The sequence below is a fragment of the Aptenodytes forsteri genome, unplaced genomic scaffold, assembly GCF_000699145.1.
Source record: "Aptenodytes forsteri isolate BGI_AS27 unplaced genomic scaffold, ASM69914v1 Scaffold97, whole genome shotgun sequence".
Lineage (NCBI taxonomy): Eukaryota > Metazoa > Chordata > Aves > Sphenisciformes > Spheniscidae > Aptenodytes > Aptenodytes forsteri.
The window spans coordinates 1,499,604-1,519,585 of NW_008795036.1; positions in this window are offsets into that span (position 1 = coordinate 1,499,604).

Genomic DNA, 19,982 nt, shown 5'->3' on the forward strand with positions numbered 1-19,982 from the left:
GCAGGACCCGGCACTTGGCCTTGTTGAACCTCATACAGTTGGCCTCAGCCCATCGATCCAGCCTGTCCAGGTCCCTCTGCAGAGCCTTCCTACCCTCCAGCAGATCAACGCTCCCGCCCAACTTGGTGTCATCTGAGTGCAAACTTACTGAGGGTGCACTCAATCCCCTCATCCAGATCATCGATAAAGATATTAAACAAGACCGTCCCCAGTACTGAGCCCTGGGGAAATCCATCCTTCTCTGACATTGGCAAAATCACAGAAAGAAGGCCTAAATGTAACATGAAATATGAAAGTATTTAACACATTACAAATGCAGATAAGTATATTTTTAATACAGATACATTGAAGAGGCATGGCAACCAGTTAAGTTCCTTTGAAAATGCCAAACCAATTGTTTAACTACTGCACGGAGCAGGTATCCTAGTGAGCTGCTCACAATGTATGAGCTTTTGTTTGTATTATACAGTGAAGACCGACCAAATCTGCAACCTCAAAGCAAACTCAAGTTTGTTTACAATATGAACCAATTAATTCACATCTGATATTGAATAACCAGTTCTACTGTATTCAGTTGCTAACAACTTTTGACACCAACCATTTTTGCTGGTGGTGCTAGTATTCATGGTCAGGGACGGGGGGATGAAATCTTGATGGGACTAGAAAGGAGCGACAAGATGGGGGATGTCCAGCCACACCCATGTGACTCCCCCATGTTCACCTTATGTGCTCTTTGGTGGTTTTGTTGCGCTACATCCTTGTGGTGCCTCCAGTTACCAGGGTATATAATTTTATACTTCCTGTTCTTATACTTCACTATAATAGACAGTGGAAAGTCAAAAACCCAATAGTACCTCTCACACCCTGAAGGCAGGCGGACTGCCTACACAGTTTTAAGCTGGAATTTCCTTTACACTTCGGACAATGCAAAAACATACCATACAAACTACGCAGTGTTTTGACTGCAGGAATGACTTCATGGTTACTCCGCTTTCACTGTAACTTGTGTGCATCCTCATATCTTCCAGAACCTTTCTAGAAACTCCACCAGGAGGTAATGGGTATTGCTTCTCTGTGGTATACACACTGGCCAATTCAAGCAGAAGACAATTTTGGCTGAGCAAACTATGCAGCATGATGTGTATTCCATTAAGTACTGTCATTCCAGCTGAATGTGGTTGGTCTAAACTAACTTTGTACTGAAGATGGCAAGGTTGGTTCAATTATTCATTTGCACAAAACTCGCTCCCATTCTATTATGTGAGAATCAATCACAGACATTCATCTGCAACATATAAATGAATATTGTTCATGATGTGTTGAACTGTTTGCTGCAGGTTGCTGTCTGATGGGTAGTTGATGTGAACACATGGGAGCTACTCATGATACATTTGCTCTGACTGTTGGAGAATCATTTGTAGCCTGCTTTTTTATGTAACTGTTTTACAAAGAATTTAGACCAGGATAAAGATTTTAATGGAGGAAAATATTACATAATGAATGAAAAAGACTCAGGAAAAAAGAAATTATCCTGTTTGTGAACAAATACCTTCATCCACCTAAGAAATTAAGTGTGAACCATGTGAGTGCCACTTAGCAGCCATCAGAAGAATAGATGGGCACAAGTAGCCTGTAAAGGACCCTCTGGACTATGGCAAATGCAGTTTGTTTCTGAGTGGAGTAACAGCCTCCCAACACCTGCACAGACATGCATCACTGCTGTTCCGTTTTCATCCTAATACTGCCAATGGGTAATCAAAATCATCAGGGGGCACTCATAACAGTGAACCATTGGGAGCTGTCTCGAGCAGTTCCAGTGCATTCATCTGGACAAAAATGTGAGTGTGGTGTTAGTCCATTCTGCAGATACAGATTGGAAAATAATAGGAGCAAGGATTGATCAGTTATTAGAACAATACGGTTGTCTGGGCTGGGTCTGCTCAAACGATACATGCAGAAATAGAGTAACCTCATATTTGCACAAAGGATAATCTGGAAAGTGGTGACTCTGAAAAAGACTCAAATGTAAAGTGAATAAACAGCTGAATGTGAACTTCTGTGGTCTCTGGCTAAGAGTGCTTGAGCATGCTCTGCAAAAAACAGGGCTGTCATGTAGCAATAGAAGGTGGTACTGCCTTGAGGAAACTGCCACTAAAATCCTATCCAGTCTCTACACAGCAAACAGCCTGTCATTAGGAAAGAATTCAGAAAAGAGTTACAAGTCTGTAAAACCTATATAAGTGTGACTGATGCAATATGCTATTTAGTTTCTATAAAAAAAAGCTTAAAAGAAGACTCATTTATGGCACACAAGAGCTGTTGAACACTAAAGAAAATGGCAGAAACAAGATTTCTGGAAAGTAAATGTAGATAAATCAAGCTAGAAATGATGTGCCTACTTCTTGGTGCGGTTAGTTGACCCTTGGAAACTACTTACCTAGACATGAACCTTGCTCCTGTCACTTGAAATCTGTAAGCCAATACTGGATATCTTACAAAAGTTGTATTCCATCTCAGTCAGGAATTATGCATTTGCAAGTGTTTTCAGCTGTTGGACCAAACAGGTCAGCAATCAAGTAGCTGAAAGACCCAGTTACAGAAAAGGAAAGTATTTCAAATAACTTACTTGAAAAGCACCTAAGTGAAAATATTAGTCCTGGACCAGAGCAAACAGATTTATACAATGCTATATGAATATTGCATAAAAGAAATACATAAGCAGAATAATATTATGAACTTAACAGAAAGGAAGTTACCAGTACTAAATTTCTGAGCACTTTACCACAATAAGAAACAATAACTGGCAGCTTGCCTATAACAGGGGAATCTCAACTAAGTTTCTGTGAGAAAGCAAGGGTCTCATAGCACGTGCAGATGAGTTGCAATGCATCTCCGGCATAAGCATCATTTGATAACCATTATGCTTTCTAATAGCTTTATAATTAAGCTGCCTTATTACAAATATGATGCGCAGCTGTACTTTATTTGTCATATTCTTCCTTGGACTTATTGGCTCCAACCTGTAGCCTAATTTTCATACTATGGGACTGCCAGAAAAAGTTAATCTTGTCAGTTCTGGGTGCTGAGTTGAAAACTTCATTCCTTCTACAACCTATTACCTATGCTCATCTCCTTTGATATTTCCCTCCTTTCTTTCTTTTCCTTCCTTCCCTCCCTTACCTTCCTTTCCTTTCCCTTCCTCCTTCCCTTCCTATTTTCATTCCTTAATCCCTTCCCTCCTTCCTCTCTTCTCTCCCATCTTCTCTTCCTCCTTCCCCCCTGCCCTTTCCTTCTCCCTTTCCTCCCTTTCCTTCTCCCCTTCCTCCCTTTCCTTCTCCTTTCCTCCCTCCCTTCCCTTTCTTCTTCCTTCCTTTCTTCCCTCTTTCTCCCTCTTCTCTCCCCCCATTTCCCTTCCTTCCTCTCTGCCTTCCTCCCCCCTCCCTTGCCCCCTGTGGACTTCTGCCATTAGCAGAAATTAAAGCAAGAGTGTAGTTATCTCTACTTTTTTTCTATTCCTAAGAAAAAAATATATAACGAAAAGCAAAAGACAGAGTTGTTATTTAGTTTAAATTTGTAAGAAAGCCAGAAGAGAAGAGGTATGTTGAAAGCACAGTCATATTCACTGTGTTTTGGAAGTAAAAATGAATGATACTCAAATTACAGGGGAGCAGGTATGGGTTTGAAGTCCGGAAAGGTAGAAAAGCTATGTTCAAACCTAGGTGGCCCAGCTAGCCAATGTGATTATGGCATGACTGTTTCTATAGCTGATGGCACCCCAGGCTGACTCCTCCTTCCACTTCAAATGACCAGGTCAGTTGGAAGTAACCTTTGGTACAAGGCCTTGAATTCACATCTCTGGACCACGGTGTCTGTTCCACTGCTTAAACCATGTGTATAGATTTCCCTGGTGTCCGAAGTGCAGCCTGGTGTAGAACTGGTGTAGTCCTCTTTCAGCAGACTACATATCATTGCAAATCTTCAGCTTCACTCTTTCAGCAGATGCTTGGTATACCTACTGCCCTCCTTCCCACCAGCATGATGTTACGGCCTCCAACTTTCCTCCCTGCAAAGGCAGAATCTATTTCAGTTACCAGTAACAGGACCAGGACTAGTTTTCATAGCCTCTATGCCACAAAGAGAAGAAGAAGGGGGAACTGAGTCACGGAGTTCAGAGAGATATTTAGTGTACCAGGATAAGTATATACTTCCTCAGGCACACAGATGTATTAATGTATTTGTATGGCATGCAAGCCATAAATACAGTGAACAAACTTTTGGCAATGGGAGCTTCTATAGCTTCCATCTGACCTTCTGACTCCATTGCTGTTGAAATAAAGCAATGTATGTACAGTGAGCCAGTATAAAAGTGACTTAACTGCTGTTGCGTGGATCTCATGACTAAGGAAGAATAAAAGGTAAAAGGGGCTTTTGACAAAACCAAACAATGGCAGCTTCCGGACAGAATATTGTATTCGACCATCTTACATCTGTTTGAACGACAATCATATTTGACGATGCTTTGTTCAGCTTCTCACCTAAAAATACAATGCATTCCACATCATTGCTTCTAATTGCATTTGTGAAACTAATTGACATCTTTCATGTTTTACACTGCTCACTGTTTTATTTAGTACGAAAAGAAATGCACTAAAATGGACTTCAGCATTAGTAAGGCATAGTGTTTAACAACAAGGGGTTTGGATATCATAAAAAACCTCCAAAAGCCCAAATGGGTATTGTATCTATAAGTGAGATGAGGGAAGCACTACTGTGTTGTAAATTAAGTTAAAATTCTACTGACTTCACTATCAATGTCGCAAGACTTCAGTAGAAAGTCTCCTCCCAAGACTTTAGAGATTTAGCAACATTTTCTATGTTCAGGTTTCTAAAGAGTAATTGCATGTATGATCCGTTTCTGCAGCATCCATTAACCAAAAGGAAGGAAAAAAAGAGAAAGCATAGTTAGCTTTATTCATTACTACTCTTGGTTACTACAGTAGTATTTCTGGGTTTATGTAACTAATGTTACATAATGTGTGTGACTGTTATTGTAATATTTCCATTGTATGTTTCTAAAGAAATGAAGACATTTAAAATGTCTATTAACTACCAATGTAATGTTTTATCATCCCCTTATTTGGTTATAAAGCAAATACAGAAATGAAAAGATGAATCTCCATATTCTCACGCTGTACAAGCAACATTAATTAATTCAACATGACAAGCTTTGTGAAGTATCTGGGTAAGTCAATCTAGTATCATTTTGTTCATGAAGCCCAAAATATAGACTGACAAAGCACAAGTATGAAATGCGTTTCAATCAGTTCAATCAAATAGAGTCAATGTAAAGAAAAGGGGCATTGTCAAGATGTGTCAGTGAACATTTGACCTGCCTTGCAGTTGATATTGTTTTGTGCGGATTTCTCTTGGGGGGATACCCTCTCTGTTCTGCATTTCAATTCTGAAAAATGAAAATTTTATTTTTGATCTGGTGAGTGGCAATCTGTAGTAGGAATGATATAGGAAAGACATCACTTGCAAATCATTATCCACACAGAATTTGAATGTGTGAAATTGAACCCTTTAAGGAAATTAGATCATTCAGTGTTAGTTTTGCCTGGATTGTAGGAAATTCTGCTTTCTCTGAATGAGATTTTGGCTGGTCCTTGCATAGATGCCAAAGATGAGATTATAGAGCACCGAATCCAAAACCTGCTGGAGAGTTTAGCTTGTTCTCTTCTCTAAGGCACAAGGAGACTTGGGTAGGAAAAAGATGTGGGCACACAATGAACCTATAGCAGAGCCAAGCGGGCACAGAGCTTGGCAAACTGTGCCTTTTTATGGGCCGTGGAGGGGGCTTGCCACAGACGGCTTCAGTGAGACTTCAAGAGGGATTCCCTGGTAAGATAATTCAGGATGTTTTCCCAGGAGTTCCCAAAGTCGCACTACTTCTCTGCATCCCAAGTCTCCCTCTCTCACTTTCCATGATCCCAGTGATAAGCAAAGCAGAATGCAGGTCTATATTTATTTCTGAAAATCTCTTCCCAGGCCTCTTTTCCCAGTGCTTGATCTAATGCTGTGGTTTCTGATCACACTCAATATGCAGGATAACGTTAATGGTCAAATCACAGTGCAAAATAATTCTGTTTTGCCTTTAAATCTAATTCTCTGCCAGGGAATAATATGATCATTTTAAGGGCTTTAAAAACTGTCCATTACTCTGCCTGAAAACTACAAATTGGGCAGGATTTAAAGTCAATGTGTGTGACTATACACATGCATGCACACCAGGAATTAGAAAAATAGCCATTAACTTTTTTTCTCAGGTGAAGACAAAGCTGTGGGGGTGACCAAGATTTGGAGAACAGTTTTAAAAGCCCATTTGCCACAACAGTATTTATTTGAAGGTTTTGTTTCATTTCCTAGACTCTCAGCTTTTGCTACGTAAAAAATCATCACTGTCTAGCTGCCGTGGTAACCTCAGACACATGAACCAAGTTTGCTGAGATATGGAGAGATCTGCAAGGAGAATCCTTAAGAAGTGCCTGAGCAAGCTGCTCTATCCACCTCTGTGAAGTGTTGAATGTTACACCCAGGAATGAGGACTGAATTGTCAGTGTTAAGTTTCATGCCCCTCCTGAGACACAAAAAGAAGAAAACCACAAATTTTCTGGATTTCAGCCTCACTGATGGTTGCCATTTGTGCCCCCTCTCCTGCTTCCTGGACCCTTCCCCTCCCCAAACCTAGACGGAGTCATGCCCGGAGCTCAGCAGAGCCCATGGACGCACTGAGAGCATGCCCAGAGGACAGTCAAGCTCTAGAATCACAGTGGACCAAGTCATACTTTCAATACGTTCACACTCTGATCTGAGCAAGATCAATTTTAGCGACTCATCTGCAGGGCATGTTTTTCAGGCAATGCTCCAAAGATCACGACTGCATATTTTTCCCAACCTGTTGATGGGTGAACCACAAGAAGTTCACAGATCTGGAGAGCTCTCCATACAGTTCAGTGTTTCTCCTGGACCTCTTGGAACCGCAATACTATGTTGAAGTATTGCAAGTTCTCTTACATGATTTTTGAATGCTTCCTTTTTCAAACTTTTCCGGAATGAGTTTAGAGCTACATGGAAAGAATGATTAATTGCAGTTTAACGAATCACAGGAAAAGTTGGTGCCTGGTTCCAGCTCTGGAGATGCACCTGTATCAGTCTTATTTATTTGAACGGGTTTACCCTTTAGTTTTACAGTCAACAAACCAGAATAACCAGAATGGTCTGAAGTGTCTTATTTTGATATTTGCAGCATTTTCACCCCAGTGTTTTATTTAAACCTTTCTGTTTTTCGTGAACATATGCTGCTTGGTCCTTGACTAAGACATTTAACAACGTGAGAGTGGAGTATTTTGCTGCTACAGACTTAGACCTTCTGAAGAGCCTAATCAAAACCAGATTTTTTTTTCTTTAATTGGAAAAGAAATGAGTGTTTTGCACTATACACTAGCTAGTTAGCGCTATCATAAGCAACCCCCTATTAATCACGTACCATTTTTTGCAGCTGTGTACAGTAAGTGACCTGCCTAGATACACTATAACTGAAGCAATTATGGGTCTTTTGTATTTTTTATGTAATTACCACTTCTGAGCCAGGTTGCTAAATACTTGGGACATTTGGGGGTATAATTTCAAGGTCATTATATTTTTGTTCATCTCATTTCCTAGGAAACCTATTTGCAGACTTGCCTAAAGCATCCCAGATACTGTACATTAAAGTATGGCAAATTAATTTAATCCTACCTCCTTCCACTCAGTAGGTGCATGTCCATTTTTCCAGTGTATAATACACAGTATATTTTTAAATTGTAAACTATTCCTGTTTTTAATGATGCAAACAATGCAGAGACCAAATAAGCTAAAGGAGCTAACACATTTATCTCTACGTTCTGCCATCTGTTTGAAACTGCTGATGTAATTCCAGTTTTAAATTACATTAGATCCTGCCTTCTGGACCCCTTTCCCTATTTACTTTTTTTTATTTAAGGCTTTAGAGAAAGCAGTGCCTTCAGGTTGTTGACTACTTAATAAGAAACTGTGTCTTTGACTGTTTTCAATCTGGACTTAAATGTAGGTTTCCTGGACAAAGAGGTATAATGGAAGTAATAGCTTTATTTCCAAAAGATGAAACTTATTCTCTGTGTACAATTTGATGAGATCTGTTTTCAGCAATAATGCTAGCAACCAGCAGATTTGTTTATACTGAAGAAACGGCAGAGATTAAGGGTTGTGTTCCTGCATGCTCTATTGTCTAATGATGGAATTTCCAGTTTTATCTCTGCGTTTATGCTTCAGGATGAGTTTAATTTCTTCTATGTAACCTCTCCTCCTTATTTTACTGGCTTAATTAAAAACCTTATATTTATTTTTCTCAGCACTTCCTTTGCCTTTTGAGCCCACAGTGGTAATTCTCCATTCTCTTTTCTTCTGGTATCTTGTGGCTGCAATCAATTCTTTGTCTGGATCTGATACTATTGTTGATCTTTTAAGGATTTGCTTAAAGGGATAGTGGTCAGGCTCTGTCTTCAGCAAATCTATCAAACACATAGCCTGATTTTTGCACAGTCACATTAAAGTGTTGAAATCATGATTCAGATTTAAAAACATTTGCATCACAGAAATTAAATGAATGTATTCTGGTTTATTTTTTAAGTTTTTTTGTTTTTGTTTTTGGGTTTTTTTACTTTGGTTACATTCATTATGTACCCACAGAATAGTCAGAAGTATAAGGACTTTAGAAGAAAGATGGAGTCCTGTACTGAAAAGTTTGCAGACTTCTCATTTGTATTGATTTTAAAAAGAGAGAACACATAATTAAAAATTAAGAAAAATGCATTTCAAGCTACATTTCATTCATCATGGTACAGAAATTTTTCATGAGCATATTTTCAAAAGTCATGATAACATTTAAAAAAATTGTGCAGATTTTAAGATGATTGGAACAACTTACCCATTTAGAATTTCTGAACCATACCAGGCAAAATTCTGAAGAAAATGTGGAAATTGACTGGTTTCATTCTGATCCTTTTATAGAAACTTTAGATTTTTAATGAAAAGTAATTTCATCACAATATTTGGCTAAACTTAATTTGGAAAATTCTTTAAAATGAAAACCCACAAAATGAAATATTTTTTGTTTGCTTTGGTAGGAAAACAGACATTGGGCTCATTTGGAATTTAAACAGATGATTTTATCTTTCACTGTCTGACGTAAAATATAGAAAATTTGTTATTAATAGAATTTAATTAAATACAGAAATTGTAATTCATACGCAACTCTAGTCCTCTTACTGAATGGTAACTAGGAGCTATGTCTATTGTCAAATACGCATCTTAAATTTTCTAGTTGAACCATCTTCCAGAATGGTAGCAATTTTGGTAGATCAGTCACCGATCCATGCAAGTTTCTGGGGAAAAACCTTGATCCAAGTTTCAAAGTTTAACCTTCCTAAATCAACCCTACCAATAAAAATATATATAATCAATCACTGTGGCTTTAACTATCATCATGCTTAATCACAACAAAAGTGAGGTGATTAAAATGTGACAGACTTAGTGTAGGCTTTCTACGTTTCCTCTCCAGCCACTGAAATCAATGGCTAAACTAAAGCGGTGGCCAACTGTTGGGAATGTGGATGACTCTTCGTTGTTTTTTGTTTATGCCCAGCCTGGCCACCACCAGCGGTGAAAATCTGAAGCAGGGAGGTGTAATATTCCCTCTATACTCCAGCATTGCCAACCCTGGATGGATGGATGGATGGATGGATGGATGGATATGGAAAAAGTCAGCAGCTTCCCATGAACTGTTGAAGACTAAGCCAAGCAGTACAATGTTCAACCCTGACCTGTATTTTCAGAGGTTGGTAAAGAACCACATAAACCATTTATTCCATCTTTTCATATAAGACTATATTATATGGTGATTCATCTTGCTACGAAAAGATACCTGCAGAAAAGTTAAACCAGAGATGCCCAGGTAAAACAAAGCATATACGTATTTTAAATAGGTCTGAAGCTGATGAATGTGCCAAAATATTGTCAGTTAAAACTTGTTATGGGAGCTCATATCAGCTTTTCATGAATACAGCAATGCAGAGCAGAGCAAGGAGTGTTGATTTTCTGTTTACAAAAATACCATTAACTTATAAAGTCTGAGCAGTGTTTACCAAACACGGAATTTATGACTCCACCCCAGCCTACAAGGAAAAAATAATTAAAGTAACATTATTTCTTCAAATACTCAGATTCCAAATGTTTGGTAACCAGCTGCCTGTTGTGGTAATGCTCCTATTTCTGCACAGAATTTGTGTTCTAGACCTACATGAAATTACTATACAAAATGAACTGAGTGAATGATTTGTTAGAAGAACTTTTTGTTGTGAAAATGTAATGAATATTTCATGATTCAAATTCAAAGCAACTATAAATTTAAAATATCAAGTTTTGCTGTGATACATAAAAACTATTCATCATAACTGTTAAATACAAACCATATTCACTCCTGGTAAGAACCATAAATATGACAAGAAGTCCCAGAAAGTTGTAGTTATGGTTAAGAAGGAGTCTACCTAATGAATACAGTAAAATTCCTCCCAAATGTTTTAAATAATGCTGTCTTTCCTGAGGATAGATTGCATTTCGTTGGCATCAAGATTTGCAAATCAGTCAGGGTCACCAAAACTCAAACATTGTCATTGCATCCCTCGGACAGTGTAATATTAAAGTATATTTAAAATTTGATTTAAAAAAAAAAAGTCGAAGAATATGTCTTACCAAGTCCTGTGCCAGTTTATTTGCAAGAATCTCTAAACATTTTCTCCAGTGCGCACACTAGGCCTTTCAACATAGTTCCTGGTCTTAAAAAGACACTTTTGAAATGACAGATCTCTTGGTATCCAAAGGAACCTTTAGTAAATTGAAACGTAACACTAATACCATGGACTGTATTTCCCCTGGAGTAAAATATATGTTGTTGTTCTTGAGATCTATGCTGCTGAAAATATCTGATACTTCTTAAGCACAGTAGTGCATGAGTTCATAGGATGGTAAGACTGATTTTGAAACTGATTGGATAAATTTGATTTGATGGGTTAATTTATTTAGTGATGCTGAGATCTTACATTTTCCTCCAGTTCTTTTCTTACTATTGATTTATAGAACTACATTTCTTGAAAGGAGGCCTCTGCAGCAGCTCTTGGTGCTTGTTTGAGGTCTTCTAAGACACATACATTTCAAGAGAAATTCAGTCCAGGTGAATTGCCCTATAACCAATCCCATCAAGAAAGTCTGTGCATAAATTAAATTCAATTACATAAATAACAAAAGTCGCTATCCCTGATCCACTGTGATGCTGGGGCCTATCCCACCTGAAAGAGAAGCACTGCAAGGCAGATGGATGGCAGCATGCTATGGGCTCTGCAGAGCAGTGCCACACTCTGGGTTCTTTTACAGAAAAGGCTCCGACTGTGGCATCCTTCTTTCGTAAGGAGGGGGGCTGCCTGATCTGACTATACAGCCATTGTAAAATTTTGGACAAAGAGTGGAAATACTGTGGTTGCTCTAGTGGTTCAGAATTATAATAGAAGTGAGGCTTGTAGGGAGGAATAGTCTTTCACATAGCCAGGACCCCAGCCTAAAACTCCAATTAGAACCTTCAAAAAAATCAGCAGAGACTATGAAGCATGAGCGTGAAACATTGTTCATATTACTGAATGAATATACTAATTTTCAAAATGCATATGCCCAAATGTATTTACTTCATATGCTTTCAAAGACACTCTGCGTATACAGCTTGAATCCAGCCTTAATACAATTTGCAATGAGCTAACTAATGAGCTTCTGGTTTTGAACAACTTGACTCCATTTGCAAAAGATTAGACCCTCTGAGAATCACATTATCCTTATTTTCGTAAAGTATTTGAATCTAGCTACTGTAAGGTTGCAAAATACTGCAGAACAGTCAGATTCAGAGATTATTTAATCAGTCATAAAATGTCATTGTAGGCAGCATAGCAGTACTTCCTAAATCCCTTGTTGCATGGTCGGCTTATTTCATTAGAATCTGTGCTGGCCGTTCTCCAAAGATGCAGAACTAATGCTATCTGCAATTACTGGATTTTGTTAAGCACAGAGAATTCGATAGGTATAGTGTTAATGATTGAAGAATAGCTAAGCAAGCCCCTAATCTATTGCTCATTATTTAAAAAAAGATTAGGGCCCAGCCCTATCATAGTTATAATATGACTCAGATCAGCAGAGTAAGTAGCTCTGCACCTTTTCTCCCTGTGCGGTAAACGTAATGCGTTCTCGCTATTTTGCAAATGATGGGCTTTTTACTGAAAAATCCTTTGCTGAGAAATAAGTAAGATGTAAACTGATTTCTAAGTAGGTGTATGATATATGCCTATCATGGTCATATTCCTGCCTGTTGGAAAAATAATCTATTGATAGGAAAAAGAGAACATAATCTAGTCTAACCATCACTAGAAATATCAGTGCCTTTTAATTAGCCCTCAGCAATCATAAGTTATCATGGTGTGTATTGTACTGTGCTGATAATGCTGTGAGTGGAAAAGACTGCAGCTAATAACTAGCTCTGAGTTCAGGATTACAACATGTTTGGTGAAGCTTATGGATGTTGGCACTTTCCAAGAGCAACAGAGACGTGAGTCCCCTGGCAGAAAGAAAGAGGTGAGTTTGGAGGTAACTGAATCTTGGCAAAGGATTTAAACTTTGCATTTGTAAATGTATTATTTATTGTAAATGTATACATTATATATTATAAAATTACAAATAAAAATATTGGTAATTCAAATACTTTCCTAAAGAAAAAGAGCTGAAAACTTTCTATTCTGTAGAATATAGAGCTAGTAGATAAATTTAAAATATTTTGGGACAACAAAAACTCCCACAGGGAATTTTTTTCTTACAAGGGGTCTCTTAACTGAACGTTCAGTACTATTATTGAGCAATATCAAATTTAAAATCTCTTTCAGTTTCAAATTGCATCATCATCATTAATTCTGATAGTGACAGCTAAGTTTGGCTTTCTATGGAAGCAGCCTAGTAATAAAACACAGCAGAAAAGCAACGTATGTATCCTGAAAATATCCTTTTCCGGTATCTGCAGTCCATCAGTCCAAATTACCCTGCTCTTTTTCCACTGTCTGATTAACAGGAGCTGCAGAGAACGGTATCAAAAGTGAACCGTTTGGTTACTTTTCCCCTTCGGTGTCTTGGTCTCCATCCTGCCGTTAACTACTAACAGAGAACATTTTATTGGAAACTGAAAAATGGCTGGAGGAACCTACAAGGCAGGACACAGGTATGCCCATTAGGAACTGCTACTGGTGCCCATGGCTGAGAAAAAAAGTCTTATCTTCTCACATTTCCATCTGCAGCAGGCTTTGGGCAGCTGAAGTTGTCCTGCATAGCTGTCAAAAAGCCTGTCATGGAGGCACATGTTGCCAGGGCCATTGGTGCACCGCAAGGAGACCAACCCCCTCGAGGGCCACCAACACACCGCTGCCTCCGGGCCCCGGTGCCTCAGGACCTGCCTGGGGCCTTCAGCCCCTGCCTGAGCTGCCGTCCCACAGTGCCCAGGCAGGGTGAGCGGGGCAGGCCTGGGGCTGGTGCCTGGCGTCCAGATCACTGGAGGGGCTGGTCTGAGGTCAAGCGGGGCATGCAAGGCAGCAAGCCGGGCTCTGGTCTGGCGCTGGTCACCATCAGGGCGGGCCCGAGGCCAGGCCACGGTCAGTCTGTGGGTCGGGGTCTGAATCAACAAGGTCCATCATCAGGTGCAGGCATGGCTGTGGCAGGCTGGGAGATGGGCGCTCCGGTTTCTGGCACTGGTTACGCTTATGCTGCTCATGGGATGTGGAGGGTTGTCATTGAGGGGCCAAGCTAAGTACAAATGTGTGCCTGTGGTATCGGGCCCTGCACCACACAGGCAATGAATGACATTTTTATTGGCCATGCACGATACAAACAGGCTAGGGAGTGACCAGCTGGGGGGCACCTCTGCTGAAAATGGCCTGGGGGTGCTGGTGGTCAGCAGGCTGAACATGAGCCTGCAGCTTGCCCTGGCAGTAAAGGTGGCTAAAAGCATCCTGGGCTGCGTTAGTAACAATATAGCCAGTAGGCTGAGGGAAAGTAAAGACCCCTTTACTCAGCACTCATTAGACCATATCTAGAGTATTGCATCCAGTTTTGGTACCCCCAATACGCAAAAGACATGGATAAACTGGAGCAAGTTCAGCAGAGGACCACCAAGGTGGCTGGTGGCTGGGGTGCTTGGCCTGTGAGGCTAAGGGGACCAAGGGATGTTCAGAGGAAGAGAGGGCTTCAGGAGCACCTAACAGCAGTCTTCCAAAACCGAGAAGGATGTTAACTCAGGAGGTGGATCCAGGCTCTTCAGAGTGGTGCATGGCAGGAGGACAAGAAGCAATGGGCATAAATTGAAATAAAAGATTTCAGATATTCAGACTGAATATAGGGACAAATATTTTCACGATGAAGAGTCAAGCATTGTAACAGGTGCCCAGAGAGGTTGTTCAGTCATGGAGGTTTTTTATACCTGGTTGGATAAAGCCCTGAGCCACCCAGTCTGACCTCGTGAACGACCTTTTTTTGAGCAGGATGTTGGACTAGAAACTGCCGGAGGTCCTTTCCAACCTGAATTGTCCTCTTATTCGGGGTATGATTTACTCTTTTCTGCACAGTGGGTGCACTGTGACAGGGAGAACTAAAAAGAGTGTTCTATGGCTTGTGATTCTAGTGTAATGGTTTCAGAGTTGAATCCTTCAGAAGGCTATTTCTGAGTTTCATCTCAGATGGGTGACCTGGTCTTCCCAGAAGAAAATGAACAGGTCAGGTGGTCCCCTCTGGAGCGGGGACATGGTTCTTGACTTGGGAATAACTGAGCTTTGCTCTAGGGAGAGAGACCCATGGAGGCATTGAGAGCCTCCAATACAACAGGAACTGGTAAGAAGAAAGAGACATGCAGACATCAGAGGCAATGGAAATAAAAAATTCCTAGGGATCAGGAAGGACAGCACAGTGTTTGCTGTAATTCTGAATGTTGTGGAGCTTGTCTGAAACCCACCCTAGAAGGAAAGACCCATCTGCAAGGGCTTCTTATTTCTAGTCTGTCTTATCTAGTGACTTTGAATTCTCTTACACAAAAATTTTAGTTGTTATAGTTCATATTCTAAAATAGTCAACTTTTGGGGTTTTTTTGTGAACTTACTACAAGGGAAAAGCTCCAGGTGCACCTCAAAACTCTGAAACTCACAAAGCTTTTTAGGATGAAGAAGGTAATGAACCTGGGCATCTCACATCCTAAGGGCATCAGCCATTACATCATTCAGTAACACGGGCCTATCATTAGAATTGCTTCTGTTTATAAAGGAAATCACTTAGATGTCTGAGTCTGGAAGAGGTTTTAGGGCCAGAACATGTAAGAGTGTTTTTCTGAAGGAGGATTTATAACATACACCTTTTGGTTGGATTACCTGTCATTTGGTCTAGGATAATACCTGTCTTCCTATTCCCTCCAAATATTGATTGTAGATTTTTTCCTAAAATGTCCTTGTTCTCCCTGGGCACTACTCAGGAAGCCAATTCAAGGCTATGAACTATGCTGAAAAGAGGAGAGGAATTACAGAGCTGGCCATTAAAATTTGTCCATTTTTAGCTATTGCCTCTTGGTCTAAAGCCTGGAAGCATGAGGTTGAGGCCCTCATCAAATTTCCTTTGAATTCCCCAGATCTTAGAAAGAAAAGAGACATGTTTTGAGAATGGACTAAAGTGTCTGAAGAATATGCAATTCTTACTATTAAGTTTTCTTTCAGGCTCAATCTAAAGAATATTTCTTTAACTTGCCTTAAGTTTTTAAGAAGTATTTTTATTCCACAGTGAATCTCATAACTTATTTTTAAATTTGGATTGTCTTTAGAGAAAGAGTGTTTCAAATAGTCTTCTTTTTGAAGACTATTAATGTCAGGGAGCAACCAGAGCAAGGCTGCACCACAAGGGAGGACAAGACAGAAGCCAAGGGTGATGACAGTCACCCTTACTGACCAGGGTGCAGTCCCACAGCACCTGAGCTGGGTGAGCAAAGTGCTGATAACAGGTCCATAGATAATCCCAAAGCAAAACCACGAACCAGGTCCATTCAGGAGACACAGCCAGAGACAAAGCTGCAGCGTGGTCCAGGGTCTATCCAGGAGCCAGAGCCAGCTGTGCCTGAGCATGGTTCCAGCACTGCTCCGGCAAGGAATGAAGGCCAAGGCTTGAGTTTAGATGGAGCTCCTTGGCCCATGGGCAGAGGATGTGGGTGGAGGTCCCAGGACAGGCTGGACAGGGCCATTAAGCCCTATTGGTGCACTCAGAGCCTTGACACATAAGTTGTTCTAAATATTAGAAAAAGCCTATGATTTGTTACGAATGATTGATGTTTGATAATGATCATATTACAACATAGGTATCTTCGCTGTAATCAATTAAAGTACTTAAGCGTGATTAAGTTAGAAAAACAGTTGTTTTGAGGAATTTTGCATTCTATATTTTTTTAAATAGTGCCTATAAAGTTGAATAATTTCCCTAAATGGACGCCAATCAAAGTGTGAATTTTAATATGATTGGCTTTTGTTCTAAACCCCTGTATTCAAGGTAGAAAGTAACAAAGCGTCAAGTTTCTGGTGCTTCAAGCAAGAGGGATGAAATCTGTGTTGGAAATTCAGAGAAGACCACTGCAATTCTTTGTGAGCCAAAGCCATTTGTTGAACCAGCAAAGGCAACAAGAAACTGATGGTCTTGTGGGAATGGTAATTAGGAATACAATCTGGTCCCAGAATAATGGTTTTGCCTCCTTTTCTCTTTCTCTTCCTTGTGCCTCTCCAGTGAAGAAAATCATGGAATTGATAGAGTTGGGCTATCATTTTAGGTCACTGTTGAAAATAACAGAAGATACAAACCAGTTTAACAGAAAGCCTCCACTGCTATAAGAATAATTTGATAGTCTCTTTCTTGAAAAATTAGATATTAAAACATACATACCATTACCTACTTATCAGTACCTTATCAGTACTTGGAACACTTCCTCCTATGGTGAAAGAGCAAGTAACATGATCTGGCTTTTGTGGGTATTTAATGATAAGTTCTTCTAGAGTTTCGGATGGTGATCAAACCTTTGTTACTCCAGTAGCAACGAAACTCACACTGGACTGACATCTAAGTTTTACTTTGAGTTACTCTTTAAGGAGAAACCTTTAGTCTATTGATGTAGACTTTTTTTTTTCAGAGTAAGGTAAGCTTTCCCTGTACCTAGAAAGAAGAATCAGCCAAATATTGTTGAGAAGCTTTGAGGGGGTCCCAGATAGGATGGACAGCCCCAGGTAGGAGGAATAGGATGTAATGAGTAGGAGCACTGTACAGGGAATTTAAAATTAAGGGTTTTTTTTGTAGAATTTCACAGAAATTGATACAGTGTCACGAAGAAGTCTGGTAGCTCTGTGATCATGGCCCAGCCCTGGGATTCAAATATGATTCTGCTGTTTTTTGCATTTCACCCATGCAGATTGCCCTCACTCAGGCTATAGCTTTGGACCATTGGCATTAAAGACAATGAACATAAAAAGAACTTCAGACCATCCCTGACTAAACATAACATTTGGTTATGTTTTCGAGGGATGAGAGCCATCCTCTGTAAATATAATGCCAAATGAGAACTCTTGATGTTATGTTGTGACATTTGGAGGTATGTGAGGAAATAAATAGTTCGAAAAAGTAGTTGCCTTTCCTCCATTAACTAGCTCATAAAAACACAGATAGCTGATGATGTCTGTCTGGCAATGGTGCTTTAGCTAGTACAATGATTCAGGTACAGTTAGGGCTGTGCTTCTACCTGTCAAAAAGGCCCAAGCATAAAGGAGGCACCTTGACCTCTTCCTCTTTAATTTCCTCAAAACTCTAAGAATTGGGAAGAACAAATCTTTTTTAAAGACAAGACACCTGCTAAAATGTTAATGTTCATTTTCGACACTGATCTGATTTAGTGTTCTTGGTGCTTTTGCACACTTTTGGAATTGGACATCTAGGTCTCTGATATGGTGATAGTTTGCTCTTTTTTCCCTCAAGATGTGAGACTGAACAGAGGTCAATGCAAAATTAGAATTCACCTGTGGTGAGTTAGACAGCCTGTATGATCAAAATTTGCTTTAACCAAGGATTTTACTCCGACTTTTCAATATTTTTTTAGTTTAATACTTCACCACTGAATATTTTTGTATATAAAAATAACAATCACAAAATAAAATATCAGCTTCAACTGGAAAAGTCCTATTGAATTTTCTAGCTATTGATGCCCAAGCAATTTTTCTTTGTGATCTACCATAAAGCAGCAGAACCTGACAAAGAGTCGGTCGCACAGTGGAAGTTGTCAGATGCATTGGGTCCCATAGCAAGGTGGAACCGTGGTGATATATGCCCTCTGCTGGGACCCCACACACTAGCACATCCTCAGGTAAAGCTTGGTGGCCATAGAATCTGCCTGAAACTGTGGCTTATTAAATCAAAGGTAACTGTTGGCAAGCTGTAGCAATAAATGCCAGCCGGCAAAGCTGGTTTGAGCAGGCCACTTGCAGAGCCTCATGGACAGCTGGTGGTTCAAAGACTGAGGTGTGGAAACTACCACATTTCTCTGCAAGCTCAAGACATCATTTGTTATGTAGCTTTTCACATTTTTAACCAGATTAGTATTAGAAATGCCATGTTCTTCCTTTCTAAAATGTTAAGACAGGTTTTCCTAATATCACACAAATAACATAGTCCTGTTTTTTCAGCCTTCAGATATATGATTGAAATTGTTGAATAATCAAAAAATTTTCAATGAAAATGTTATTCAGATTTGTGTTTGTGTTGTTTTGTTTTCACTAGGCAATTCACTGGATGAAGTATTCATAAATGTTACAGAAATATTAAAGAATATTTATGGAAATACTTCACAGGAATTCAATAAAGTAATTTTACCCTGAAAACATTATTTGACGACGTATGCTAAATCAGGTGTCACAGAGAAACATATGCCATTTCATCCATGCATCCAGAGTAGCTCAAATTTTTACTATTGAAAATAGTGCACACACAGTATTACATACCAACAGTTATTTCCAGAAATCACCTGTAGAAGTCAGTGCCTTTGAAAAAATCTTAAGCTTTCTGAGATATCTAAGGTATTGACTGCACTTTTTAATTATGGTACTTAACCACCTATGGAGACCATTCTAAATTGTGCATGCTATGAATGATTTGTCTATGTTCTTTTCCAAGTTACTGATGCTTAAAAAAAGACCTGTCTAAAACATAGTTTTCACTAGTTGAATTCAAAGCCTATAAATGCACTTTCAGTTTTCATTCTGCATGACGGTGCTGCAGTTGCAGTTTTTGATATAAAGTTCTCATGAAAGAGCATCAATTGTTTTGCTGATATCAGTTAATTTTTACTGCATTCCTGCTCCCTAAAAGTTTTCATTTTCTCTCCACAAGATCAGCCAATTTTGCTTTTAGGAAGTTTATTCTTTATAAATCTAGTAATACTTATCACTAATGATTCCACCGCTGATTTGAGGACTGGACAAAGATTCTCTAGGAGGCTGCTGTAACCTGTGTCCAACTGTTTACATCTTCCTGGGAGCCTGTTTGCATAGATGGGGTTAGATGAAGTTCAGAAACCCACTGAACTTAGGAAGGTCTCTTCATGAACTATGGCCCCAAAAGCAATTCTTCCCAACATAGGAAATATTTTTTTTCTCTAAAAGCTATTTTATTCTGGCTTGTACCAAAAGCATTAATCTTCTTTGCGCACCATAGATCATCAACTGAGAGAGGAATTTACGGTAGCCAGTTGAGAAAGTTTTCTGTCAGTGTTG